Source organism: Aulostomus chinensis, chromosome 1, assembly GCF_037954235.1.
Source record: "Aulostomus chinensis isolate RoL2024-O1b breed Wild chromosome 1, RoL_Achi_v1.0, whole genome shotgun sequence".
Taxonomy (NCBI): Eukaryota; Metazoa; Chordata; class Actinopteri; order Syngnathiformes; family Aulostomidae; genus Aulostomus; species Aulostomus chinensis.
The window spans coordinates 46,214,272-46,228,953 of NC_141320.1; positions in this window are offsets into that span (position 1 = coordinate 46,214,272).

Consider the following 14,682-nt stretch of genomic DNA (forward strand, 5'->3'; position numbering starts at 1 on the left):
TCACTTTGAGGTTGTTCGAAACACTTACTACATCACTGTCGCATCATTTTGAGATCATTAGCAATTCTTCTCTAATCACTGTCGCATTATTTTGAGGTTCGAAGCAACTCTTACTACATTATTGTTGCATTATTTAAAGGTTCGTAGCAACTCTTACTACATTACTGTCAGCATCACTGAGTTCATTAGCAACTATCACCACATTATTGTTAGCATCATCTTGTGTTCATTAGCAATTCTTACTACATCACTGTCGCATCAGTTTGAGATCATTAACAATATTTTTGACATCACTGTCGCATTACTTTGAGGTTCGAAGCAACTCTTACTACATTACTGTTAGCATCATTTTGAGTTTATTAGCAACTATCACTACATTACTGTTAGCGTCATTTTGAGTTTATTAGCAATTCATAGACATCACTGTAGCATTAAATTGAGGTTAGTAGCAACTCTTACTACATGACTGTCAGCATCACTTTGAGATTGTTTGAAACACTTACTACATTACTGTAAGCATCACTGACTTTATTAGCAACTATCACTACATTACTGTTAGCATCATTTTGAGGTTAGAAGCAACTGTTACTACATGACTGACAGCATCACTTTTAGGTTGTTGGAAACACTTACTACATTACTGTAAGCATCACTGACTTAATTAGCAACTATCACTCCATTACTGTTAGCATCATTTTGAGTTCATTAGCAATTCTTCCGACATCACTGTCGCATTATTTTGAGGTTCGTAGCAACTCTTACTACATGACTGTCAGCATCACTTTGAGGTTATTCGAAACACTTACTACATGACTGTAAGCATCACTGACTTGATTAGCAACTATCACTACATTACTGTTAGCATCATTTTGAGTTCATTAGCAATTCTTCCGACATCACTGTCGCAATATTTTGAGGTTCGTCGCAACTTTTACTACATTACTGTCGCATTATTTTGAGGTTTGTCGCAACTCTTAGTACATGACTGTCAGCATCACTTTGAGATTATTCGAAACGTTCACTCCATTACTGTGAGCATCATTTTGAGTTCATTAGCAATTCTTCTGACATCACTGTCGCATCATTTTGAGATCTTTAGCAATTCTTCTGACATCACTGTCACAATATTTTGAGGTTCGTAGCAACTCTTACTACATTATTGTTGCATTATTTTAAGGTTGGTAGCAACTCTTACTACATTACTGTCAGCATCACTTTGAGTTTATTTGCAACTATCACTACATTACTGTTAGCATCATTTTGAGTTGTTCAGCAATTCTCACGACATCACTGTAGCATTAAATTGAGTTCATTAGCAACTCTTACTAAATGAATCTCAGCATCACTTTGAGGTTGTTCGAAACTCTTACTACATTACTGTCAGCATCACTGAGTTTCTTAGCAACTTTCACTACATTACTGTTAGCATCATCTTGAGTTCATTAGCGATTCTTCCGACATCACTGTCGCAATATTTTGAGGTTCGTAGCAACTTTTACTACATTACTGTCGCATTATTTTGAGGTTCGTAGCAACTCTTAGTACGTGACTGTCAGCATCACTTTGAGGTTATTCGAAACACTTACTACATTACTGTAAGCATCACTGAGTTGATTAGCAACTATCACTACATTACTGTTAGCATCATTTTGAGTTCATTAGCAATTCTTCCGACATCACTGTCGCAATATTTTGAGGTTCGTAGCAACTCTGTCTACATTATTGTTGCATTATTTTAAGGTTCGTAGCAACTCTTACTACATGACTGTCAGGATCACTTTGAGGTTCTTCGAAAGTTTCACTCCATTACTGTTATCATCATTTTGAGTTCATTAGCAATTCTTACTACATCACTGTCGCATTATTTTGAGGTTCGTAGCAACTCTTACTACATGACTGTCAGCATCACTTTGAGGTTATTCGAAACACTTACTACATTACTGTTAGCACCACTGAGTTGATTAGCAACTATCACTACATTACTGTTAGCATCATTTTGAGTTCATTAGCAATTCTTCCGACATCACTGTCGCAATATTTTGAGGTTCGTCGCAACTTTTACTACATTACTGTCGCATTATTTTGAGTATCGTAGCAACTCTTAGTACATGACTGTCAGCATCACTTTGAGGTTATTCGAAACACTTACTACATGACTGTCAGCATCACTTTCAGGTTATTCGAAACTTTTACTCCATTACTGTTAACATCATTTTGAGTTCATTAGCAATTCTTACTATATCACTGTCGCATCATTTTGAGATCATTTGCAATTCTTCTGACATCACTGTCGCAATATTTTGAGGTTCGTAGCAACTTTTACTGCATTACTGTCGCATTATTTTGAGGTTCGTAGCAACTCTTAGTACATGACTGTCAGCATCACTTTGAGGTTATTCGAAACGTTCACTCCATTACTGTTAGCATCATTTTGATTTCATTAGCAATTCTTACTAAATCACTGTCGCATCATTTTGAGATCATTAGCAATTCTTCTGACATCACCGTCACATTATTTTGAGGTTCGTAGCAACTCTTACTACATGACTGTCAGCATCACTTTGAGGTCATTAGCAACTATCACTACATTACTGTTCGCATCATTTTGAGTTCATGAGCAATTCTCACGACATCACTGTAGCATTGAATTGAGTTCATGAGCAACTCTTACTACATTATTGTTGCATTATTTTAAGGTTCGTAGCAACTCTTACTACATTACTTTCAGCATCACTTTGAGTTTATTAGCAACTATCACTACATTACTGTTCGCATCATTTTGAGTTCATGAGCAATTCTCACGACATCACTGTAGCATTGAATTGAGTTCATTCGCAAATCTTATTAAATGACTGTCAGCATCACTTTGAGGTTGTTCGAAACTCTTACTACATTACTGTAAGCATCACTGAGTTTCTTAGCAACTTTCACTACATTACTGTTAGCATCATCTTGAGTTCATTAGCGATTCTTCCGACATCACTGTCGCAATATTTTGAGGTTCGTAGCAACTTTTACGACATTACTTTCGCATTATTTTGAGGTTTTATAGCAACACTTACTACATGACTGTCAGCATCACTTTGAGGATATTCGAAACGTTCACTCCATTACTGTTAGCATCATTTTGAGTTCATTAGCAATTCTTACTACATCACTGTCGCATCATTTTGAGATCATTAGCAATTCTTCCGACATCACTGTCGCATTATTTTGAGGTTCGTAGCAACTCTTTGTACAAGACTGTCAGCATCACTTTGAGGTTATTCGAAACGTTCACTCCATTACTGTTAGCATCATTTTGAGTTCATGAGCAATTCTTCCGACATCACTTTCGCAATATGTTGAGGTTCGTAGCAACTTTTACTACATTACTGTCGCATTATTTTAAGGTTCCTAGCAACTCTTACTACATGACTGTCAGCATCACTTTGAGTTTATTTGCAACTATCACTACATTACTGTTAGCATCATTTTGAGTTGTTCAGCAATTCTCACGACATCACTGTAGCGTTGAATTGAGTTCATTAGCAACTCTTACTAAATGACTTTCAGCATCACTTTGAGGTTGTTCGAAACTCTTACTACATTACTTTAAACATCACTGAGTTTCTTAGCAACTATCGGTACATTACTGTTAGCATCATCTTTAGTTCATTAGCAATTCTTCCGACATCACTGTCGCAATATTTTGAGGTTCGTAGCAACACTTACTACGTGACTGTCAGCATCACTTTGAGGTTATTCGAAACACTTACTGCATTACTGTCAGCATCACTGAGTTGATTAGCAACTATCACTACATTACTTTTGCATCATTTTGAGTCCATTAGCAATTCGTAATACATCACTGTCGCATCATTTTGAGATCATTAGCAATTCTTCCGACATCACTGTCGCAATATTTTTAGGTTCGTTGCAACTCTTACTACATTATTGTTGCATTATTTTAAGGTTCGGAGCAACTCTTACTACATGACTGTCAGCATCACTTTGAGGTTATTCGAAACGTTCACTCCATTACTGTTAGCATCATTTTGGGTTCATGAGCAATTCTTCCGACATCACTGTCGCAATATGTTGAGGTTCGTAGCAACTTTTACTACATTACTGTCGCATTATTTTAAGGTTCCTAGCAACTCTTACTACATGACTGTCAGCATCACTTTGAGGTTATTCGAAAGTTTCACTCCATTACTGTTAGCATCATTTTGAGTTCATTAGCAATTCTTACTACATCACTGTCGCATCATTTTCAGATCATTAACAATTCTGATGACATCACTGTCGCATCATTTTCAGATCTTTAGCAATTCTTCTGACATCACCGTCACATTATTTTAAGGTTCGTAGCAACTCTTACTACATGACTGTCAGCATCACTTTGAGTTTATTAGCAACTATCACTACATTACTGTTCGCATCATTTTGAGTTTATGAGCAATTCTCACGACATCACTGTAGCATTGAATTGAGTTCATTAGCAACTCTTACTACATTATTGTTGCATTATTTTAAGGTTCGTAGCAACTCTTACTACATTACTGTCAGCATCACTTTGAGTTTATTAGCAACTATCACTACATTACTGTTCGCATTATTTTGAGTTTATGAGCAATTCTCACGACATCACTGTAGCATTGAATTGAGTTCATTAGCAACTCTTACTAAATGACTGTCAGCATCACTTTGAGGTTGTTCGAAACTCTTACTACATTACTGTAAGCATCACTGAGTTTCTTAGCAACTTTCACTACATAACTGTTAGCATCATCTTGAGTTCATTAGCGATTCTTCCGACATCACTGTCGCAATATTTTGAGGTTCGTAGCAACTTTTACTACATTATTGTTGCATTATTTTGAGGTTCGTAGCAACTTTTACTACATTATTGTCAGCATCACTTTGAGTTTTTTAGCAACTATCACTCCATTACTGTTAGCATCATTTTGAGTTCATTAGCAATTCTTACTACATCACTTTCACATCATTTTGAGATCATTAGCAGTTCTTCCGACATCACTTTCGCAATATTTTGAGGTTCGTAGCAACTCTTACTTCATTTTTGTTGCATTATTTTCAGGTTCGTAGCAACTCTTAATACATTACTGTCAGCATCACTTTGAGTTTATTAGCAACTATCACTACATTACTGTTAGCATCATTTTGAGTTCATGAGCAATTCTCACGACATCACTGTAGCATTTAATTGAGTTCATTAGCAACTCTTACGAAATGACTGTCAGCATCACTTTGAGGTTGTTTGAAACACTTACTACATTACTGTAAGCATCACTGAGTTTCTTAGCAACTATCACTACATTACTGTTTGCATCATCTTGAGTTTATTAGCAATTCTTCAGACATCACTGTCGCAATATTTTGAGGTTCATAGCAACTTTTACTACATTACTGTCCCATTTTTTTAAGGTTTGTAGCAACACTTACTACATGACTGTCAGCATCACTTTGAGGTTATTCGAAACGTTCACTCCATTACTGTTAGCATCATTTTGAGTTCATTAGCAATTCTTACTACGTCACTGTCGCATCATTTTGAGATCATTAGCAATTCTTCCGACATCACTGTCGCATTATTTTGAGGTTCGTAGCAACTCTTACTACATGACTGTCACCATCACTTTGAGGTTATTCGAAACACTTACTACATTACTGTAAGCATCACTTAGTTGATGAGCAAGTATCACTACATTACTGTTCGCATCATTTTAAGTTCATTAGCAATTCTTCCGACATCACTGTCGCAATATTTTGAGGTTCGTAGCAACTTTTACTCCATTACTGTGGCATTATATTGAGTTCATTAGCAACTCTTACTACATGACTGTCAGCATCACTTTGAGGTTATTCGAAACACTTACTACATTACTGTAAGCATCACTGACTTGATTAGCAACTATCACTACATTACTGTTAGCATCATTTTAAGTTCATTAGCAACTCTTACTACATGACTGTCAGCATCACTTTGAGGTTCTTCGAAAGTTTCACTCCATTACGGTTATCATCATTTTGAGTTCATTAGCAATTCTTACTACATCACTGTCGCATCATTTTCAGATCATTAACAATTCTTCTGACATCACTGTCACATTATTTTGAGGTTCGTAGCAACTCTTACTACATGACTGTCAGCATCACTTTGAGGTTGTTCGAAACACTTAATACATTACTGTCAGCATCACTGAGTTGATTAGCAACTATCACTTCATTACTGTTCGCATCATTTTGAGTTCATTAGCAGTTCTTCCGACATCACTGTCGCAATATTTTGAGGTTCGTATTAACTTTTACTACATGACTGTCGCAATATTTTGAGGTTCGTAGCAACTTTTACTACATTATTGTTGCATTATTTTGAGGTTCGTAGCAACTTTTACTACATTATTGTCAGCATCACTTTGAGTTTTTTAGCAACTATCACTACATTACTGTTAGCATCATTTTGAGTTGTTGAGCAATTCTCACGACATCACTGTAGCATTAAATTGAGTTCATTAGCAACTCTTACTAAATGACTGTCAGCATCACTTTGAGGTTGTTAGAAACTCTTTCTACATTACTTTAAGCATCACTGAGTTTCTTAGCAACTATCACTACATTACTGTTAGCATCATTTTGAGTTCATTAGCAATTCTTCCGACATCACTGTCGCAATATTTTGAGGTTCGTAGCAACTTTTACTACATTACTGTCGCATTATTTTGAGGTTCGTAGCAACACTTACTACATGACTGTCAGCATCACTTTGAGGTTATTCGAAAGTTTCACTCCATTACTGTTAGCATCATCTTGAGTTCATTTGCAATTCTTCCGACATCACTGTCGCAATATTTTGAGGTTCGTTGAAACTTTTACTACATTACTGTCGCATTATTTTGAGGTTCGTAGCAACTCTTAGTACATGACTGTCAGCATCACTTTGAGGTTATTCGAAACGTTCACTCCATTACTGTTAGCATCATTCTGAGTTCATTAGCAATTCTGACTAAATCACTGTCGCATCATTTTGAGATCTTTAGGATTTCTTCTGACATCACTGTCACATTATTTTGAGGTTCGTAGCAACTCTTACTACATGACTGTCAGCATCACTTTGAGGTTGTTCGAAACACTTACTACATCACTGTCAGCATCAATGAGTTGATTAGCAACTATCACTACATTACTGTTAGCATCATTTTGAGTTCATTCGCAATTCTTCCGACATCACTGTCGCAATATTTTGAGGTTCGTAGCAACTTTTACTACATTACTGTCGCATTATTTTGAGGTTCGTAGCAACTCTTACTACATGACTGTCAGCATCTCTTTGAGGTTATTCGAAACTTTCACTCCATTACTGTTAGCATCATTTTGAGTTCACTAGCAATTCTTACTACATCACTGTCGCATCATTTTCAGATCATTAACAATTCTTCTGACATCACTGTCACATTATTTTGAGGTTCGTAGCAACTCTTACTACATGACTGTCAGCATCACTTTGAGGTTGTTCGAAACACTTACTACATCACTGTCAGCATCAATGAGTTGATTAGCAACTATCACTACATTACTGTTAGCATCATTTTGAGTTCATTCGCAATTCTTCCGACATCACTGTCGCAATATTTTGAGGTTCGTAGCAACTTTTACTACATTACTGTCGCATTATTTTGAGGTTCGTAGCAACTCTTACTACATGACTGTCAGCATCTCTTTGAGGTTATTCGAAACTTTCACTCCATTACTGTTAGCATCATTTTGAGTTCACTAGCAATTCTTACTACATCACTGTCGCATCATTTTCAGATCATTAACAATTCTTCTGACATCACTGTCACATTATTTTGAGGTTCGTAGCAACTCTTACTACATGACTGTCAGCATCACTTTGAGGTTGTTCGAATCACTTACTACATTACTGTCAGCATCACTGAGTTGATTAGCAACTATCACTACATTACTGTTAGCATCATTTTGAGTTCATTAGCAGTTCTTCCGACATCACTGTCGCAATATTTTGAGGTTCGTATTAACTTTTACTACATTACTGTCGCATTATTTTGAGGTTCGTAGCAACACTTATTACATGACTGTCAGCATCACTTTGAGGTTATTCGAAAGTTTCACTCCATTACTGTTAGCATCATTTTGAGTTCATTAGCAATTCTTACTACATCACTGTCGCATCATTTTCAGATCATTAACAATTCTGATGACATCACTGTCGCATCATTTTCAGATCTTTAGCAATTCTTCTGACATCACCGTCACATTATTTTAAGGTTCGTAGCAACTCTTACTACATGACTGTCAGCATCACTTTGAGTTTATTAGCAACTATCACTACATTACTGTTCGCATCATTTTGAGTTTATGAGCAATTCTCACGACATCACTGTAGCATTGAATTGAGTTCATTAGCAACTCTTACTACATTATTGTTGCATTATTTTAAGGTTCGTAGCAACTCTTACTACATTACTGTCAGCATCACTTTGAGTTTATTAGCAACTATCACTACATTACTGTTCGCATTATTTTGAGTTTATGAGCAATTCTCACGACATCACTGTAGCATTGAATTGAGTTCATTAGCAACTCTTACTAAATGACTGTCAGCATCACTTTGAGGTTGTTCGAAACTCTTACTACATTACTGTAAGCATCACTGAGTTTCTTAGCAACTTTCACTACATAACTGTTAGCATCATCTTGAGTTCATTAGCGATTCTTCCGACATCACTGTCGCAATATTTTGAGGTTCGTAGCAACTTTTACTACATTACTGTCGCATTATTTTGAGGTTTGTAGCAACACTTACTCCATGACTGTCAGCATCATTTTGAGGTTTTTCGAAAGTTTCACTCCATTACTGTTAGCATCATTTTGAGTTCATTAGCAATTCTTACTACATCACTGTCGCATCATTTTGAGATCATTAGCAATTCTTCCGACATCACTGTCGCATTATTTTGAGGTTCGTAGCAACTCTTTGTACAAGACTGTCAGCATCACTTTGAGGTTATTCGAAACGTTCACTCCATTACTGTTAGCATCATTTTGAGTTCATGAGCACTTTTTTCTAAATCACTGTCGCATCATTTTGAGATCTTTAGCAATTCTTCCGACATCACTGTCGTATTATTTTGAGGTTCGTAGCAACTCTTACTACATGACTGTCAGCATCACTTTGAGGTTATTCGAAACACTTACTACATTACTGTAAGCATCACTGACTTGATTAGCAACTATCACTACATTACTTTTAGCATCATTTTGAGTTCATTAGCAATTCTTCCAACATAACTGTCGCAATATTTTGAGGTTCGTAACAACTTTTACTACATGACTGTCGCATTATTTTGAGGTTCGTAGCAACACTTACTACATGACTGTCAGCATCACTTTGAGGTTATTCGAAACTTTCACTCCATTACTGTTAGCATCATTTTGAGTTCATTAGCAATTCTTACTACATCACTTTCACATCATTTTGAGATCATTAGCAGTTCTTCCGACATCACTTTCGCAATATTTTGAGGTTCGTAGCAACTCTTACTACATTTTTGTTGCATTATTTTCAGGTTCGTAGCAACTCTTAATACATTATTGTCAGCATCACTTTGAGTTTATTAGCAACTATCACTACATTACTGTTAGCATCATTTTGAGTTCATGAGCAATTCTCACGACATCACTGTAGCATTTAATTGAGTTCATTAGCAACTCTTACTAAATGACTGTCAGCATCACTTTGAGGTTGTTTGAAACACTTACTACATTACTGCAAGCATCACTGAGTTTCTTAGCAACTATCACTACATTACTGTTTGCATCATCTTGAGTTTATTAGCAATTCTTCAGACATCACTGTCGCAATATTTTGAGGTTCGTAGCAACTCTTACTACATGACTGTCAGCATCACTTTGAGGTTATTCGAAACACTTACTACATTACTGTAAGCATCACTGACTTGATTAGCAACTATCACTACATTACTTTTAGCATCATTTTGAGTTCATTAGCAATTCTTCCAACATAACTGTCGCAATATTTTGAGGTTCGTAACAACTTTTACTACATGACTGTCGCATTATTTTGAGGTTCGTAGCAACACTTACTACATGACTGTCAGCATCACTTTGAGGTTATTCGAAACTTTCACTCCATTACTGTTAGCATCATTTTGAGTTCATTAGCAATTCTTACTACATCACTTTCACATCATTTTGAGATCATTAGCAGTTCTTCCGACATCACTTTCGCAATATTTTGAGGTTCGTAGCAACTCTTACTACATTTTTGTTGCATTATTTTCAGGTTCGTAGCAACTCTTAATACATTACTGTCAGCATCACTTTGAGTTTATTAGCAACTATCACTACATTACTGTTAGCATCATTTTGAGTTCATGAGCAATTCTCACGACATCACTGTAGCATTTAATTGAGTTCATTAGCAACTCTTACTAAATGACTGTCAGCATCACTTTGAGGTTGTTTGAAACACTTACTACATTACTGCAAGCATCACTGAGTTTCTTAGCAACTATCACTACATTACTGTTTGCATCATCTTGAGTTTATTAGCAATTCTTCAGACATCACTGTCGCAATATTTTGAGGTTCGTAGCAACTTTTACTACATTACTGTCCCATTTTTTTGAGGTTTTTAGCAACACTTACTACATGACTGTCAGCATCACTTTGAGGTTATTCGAAACGTTCACTCCATTACTGTTAGCATCATTTTGAGTTCATTAGCAATTCTTACTACGTCACTGTCGCATCATTTTGAGATCATTAGCAATTCTTCCGACATCACTGTCGCATTATTTTGAGGTTCGTAGCAACTCTTACGACATGACTGTCACCATCACTTTGAGGTTATTCGAAACACTTACTACATTACTGTAAGCATCACTGAGTTGATGAGCAACTATCACTACATTACTGTTCGCATCATTTTAAGTTAATTAGCAATTCTTCCGACATCACTGTCGCAATATTTTGAGGTTCGTAGCAACTTTTACTCCATTACTGTGGCATTATATTGAGTTCATTAGCAACTCTTACTACATGACTGTCAGCATCACTTTGAGGTTATTCGAAACACTTACTACATTACTGTAAGCAAAACTGACTTGATTAGCAACTATCACTACATTACTGTTAGCATCATTTTAAGTTCATTAGCAACTCTTACTACATGACTGTCAGCATCACTTTGAGGTTATTCGAAACACTTACTACATTACTGGAAGCATCACTGACTTGATTATCAACTATCACTACATTACTGTTAGCATCATTTTAAGTTCATTAGCAATTCTTCCGACATCACTGTCGCAATATTTTGAGGTTCGTAGCAACTTTTACTACATTCCCGTGCAATATTTTGAGGTTCTTAGCAACTCTTACTACATGACTGTCAGCATCACTTTGAGGTTCTTCGAAACACTTACTACATTACTGAAAGCATTACTGACTTGATTAGCAACTATCACTACATTACTTTTAGCATCATTTTGAGTTCATTAGCAATTCTTCCGACATCACTGTCGCAATATTTTGAGGTTCGTAGCAACTTTTACTACATTACTGTCGCATTATTTTGAGGTTCGTAGCAACTCTTACTACATGACTGTCAGCATCTCTTTGAGGTTATTCGAAACTTTCACTCCATTACTGTTAGCATCATTTTGAGTTCACTAGCAATTCTTACTACATCACTGTCGCATCATTTTCAGATCATTAACAATTCTTCTGACATCACTGTCACATTATTTTGAGGTTCGTAGCAACTCTTACTACATGACTGTCAGCATCACTTTGAGGTTGTTCGAAACACTTACTACATTACTGTCAGCATCACTGAGTTGATTAGCAACTATCACTTCATTACTGTTAGCATCATTTTGAGTTCATTAGCAGTTCTTCCGACATCACTGTCGCAATATTTTGAGGTTCGTATTAACTTTTACTACATGACTGTCGCATTATTTTGAGGTTCGTAGCAACACTTACTACATGACTGTCAGCATCACTTTGAGGTTATTCGAAAGTTTCACTCCATTACTGTTAGCATCATCTTGAGTTCATTAGCATTTCTTACTACGTCACTGTCGCATCATTTTGAGATCATTAGCAATTCTTCCGACATCACTGTCGCATTATTTTGAGGTTCGTAGCAACTCTTACTACATGACTGTCAGCATCACTTTGAGGTTATTCGAAACACTTACTACATTACTGAAAGCATTACTGACTTGATTCGCAACTATCACTACATTACTTTTAGCATCATTTTGAGTTCATTAGCAATTCTTCCGACATCACTGTCGCAATATTTTGAGGTTCGTAGCAACTTTTACTCCATTACTGTGGCATTATATTGAGTTCATTAGCAAGTCTTACTACATGACTTTCAGGATCACTTTGAGGTTATTCGAAACACTTACTACATTACTGTAAGCATCACTGACTTGATTAGCAACTATCACTACATTACTGTTAGCATCATTTTAAGTTCATTAGCAACTCTTACTACATGACTGTCAGCATCACTTTGAGGTTATTCGAAACACTTACTACATTACTGTAAGCATCACTGACTTGATTAGCAACTATCACTACATTACTGTTAGCATCATTTTGAGTTCATTAGCAATTCTTCCGACATCACTGTCGCAATATTTTGAGGTTCGTAGCAACTTTTACTACATTACTGTCGCATTATTTTGAGGTTCGTAGCAACTCTTACTACATGACTGTCAGCATCTCTTTGAGGTTATTCGAAACTTTCACTCCATTACTGTTAGCATCATTTTGAGTTCACTAGCAATTCTTACTACATCACTGTCGCATCATTTTCAGATCATTAACAATTCTTCTGACATCACTGTCACATTATTTTGAGGTTCGTAGCAACTCTTACTACATGACTGTCAGCATCACTTTGAGGTTATTCGAAACACTTACTACATTACTGTAAGCATCACTGACTTGATTAGCAACTATCACTACATTACTTTTAGCATCATTTTGAGTTCATTAGCAATTCTTCCGACATCACTGTCGCAATATTTTGAGGTTCGTAGCAACTTTTACAACATTACTGTCGCATTATTTTGAGGTTCGTAGCAACTCTTACTACATGACTGTCAGCATCACTTTGAGGTTGTTCGAAACACTTAATACATTACTGTCAGCATCACTGAGTTGATTAGCAACTATCACTTCATTACTGTTCGCATCATTTTGAGTTCATTCGCAGTTCTTCCGACATCACTGTCGCAATATTTTGAGGTTCGTATTAACTTTTACTACATGACTGTCGCAATATTTTGAGGTTCGTAGCAACTTTTACTACATTATTGTTGCATTATTTTGAGGTTCGTAGCAACTTTTACTACATTATTGTCAGCATTACTTTGAGTTTTTTAGCAACTATCACTACATTACTGTTAGCATCATTTTGAGTTGTTGAGCAATTCTCACGACATCACTGTAGCATTAAATTGAGTTCATTAGCAACTCTTACTAAATTACTGTCAGCATCACTTTGAGGTTGTTAGAAACTCTTTCTACATTACTTCAAGCATCACTGAGTTTCTTAGCAACTATCACTACATTACTGTTAGCATCATTTTGAGTTCATTAGCAATTCTTCCGACATCACTGTCGCAATATTTTGAGGTTCGTAGCAAATTTTACTACATTACTGTCGCATTATTTTGAGGTTCGTAGCAACACTTACTACATGACTGTCAGCATCACTTTGAGGTTATTCGAAAGTTTCACTCCATTACTGTTAGCATCATCTTGAGTTCATTAGCAATTCTTCCGACATCACTGTCGCAATATTTTGAGGTTCGTAGCAACTTTTACTACATTCCCGTGCAATATTTTGAGGTTCTTAGCAACTCTTACTACATGACTGTCAGCATCACTTTGAGGTTCTTCGAAACACTTACTACATTACTGTAAGCATCACTGACTTGATTAGCAACTATCACTACATTACTGTTAGCATCATTTTAAGTTCATTAGCAATTCTTCCGACATCACTGTCGCAATATTTTGAGGTTCGTAGCCACTTTTACTACATTCCCGTGCAATATTTTGAGGTTCTTAGCAACTCTTACTACATGACTGTCAGCATCACTTTGAGGTTCTTCGAAACACTTACTACATTACTGAAAGCATTACTGACTTGATTCGCAACTATCACTACATTACTTTTAGCATCATTTTGAGTTCATTAGCAATTCTTCCGACATCACTGTCGCAATATTTTGAGGTTCGTAGCAACTTTTACTACATTACTGTCGCATTATTTTAGGTTCGAAGCAACTCTTACTACATGACTGTCAGCATCTCTTTGAGGTTATTCGAAACTTTCACTCCATTACTGTTAGCATCATTTTAAGTTGTTGAGCAATTGTGGCATTATATTGAGCTCATTAGCAAGTCTTACTACATGACTGTCAGGATCAGTTTGAGGTTATTCGAAACACTTACTACATTACTGTAAGCATCACTGACTTGATTAGCAACTATCACTACATTACTGTTAGCATCATTTTAAGTTCATTAGCAACTCTTACTACATGACTGTCAGCATCACTTTGAGGTTATTCGAAACACTTACTACATTACTGTAAGCATCAC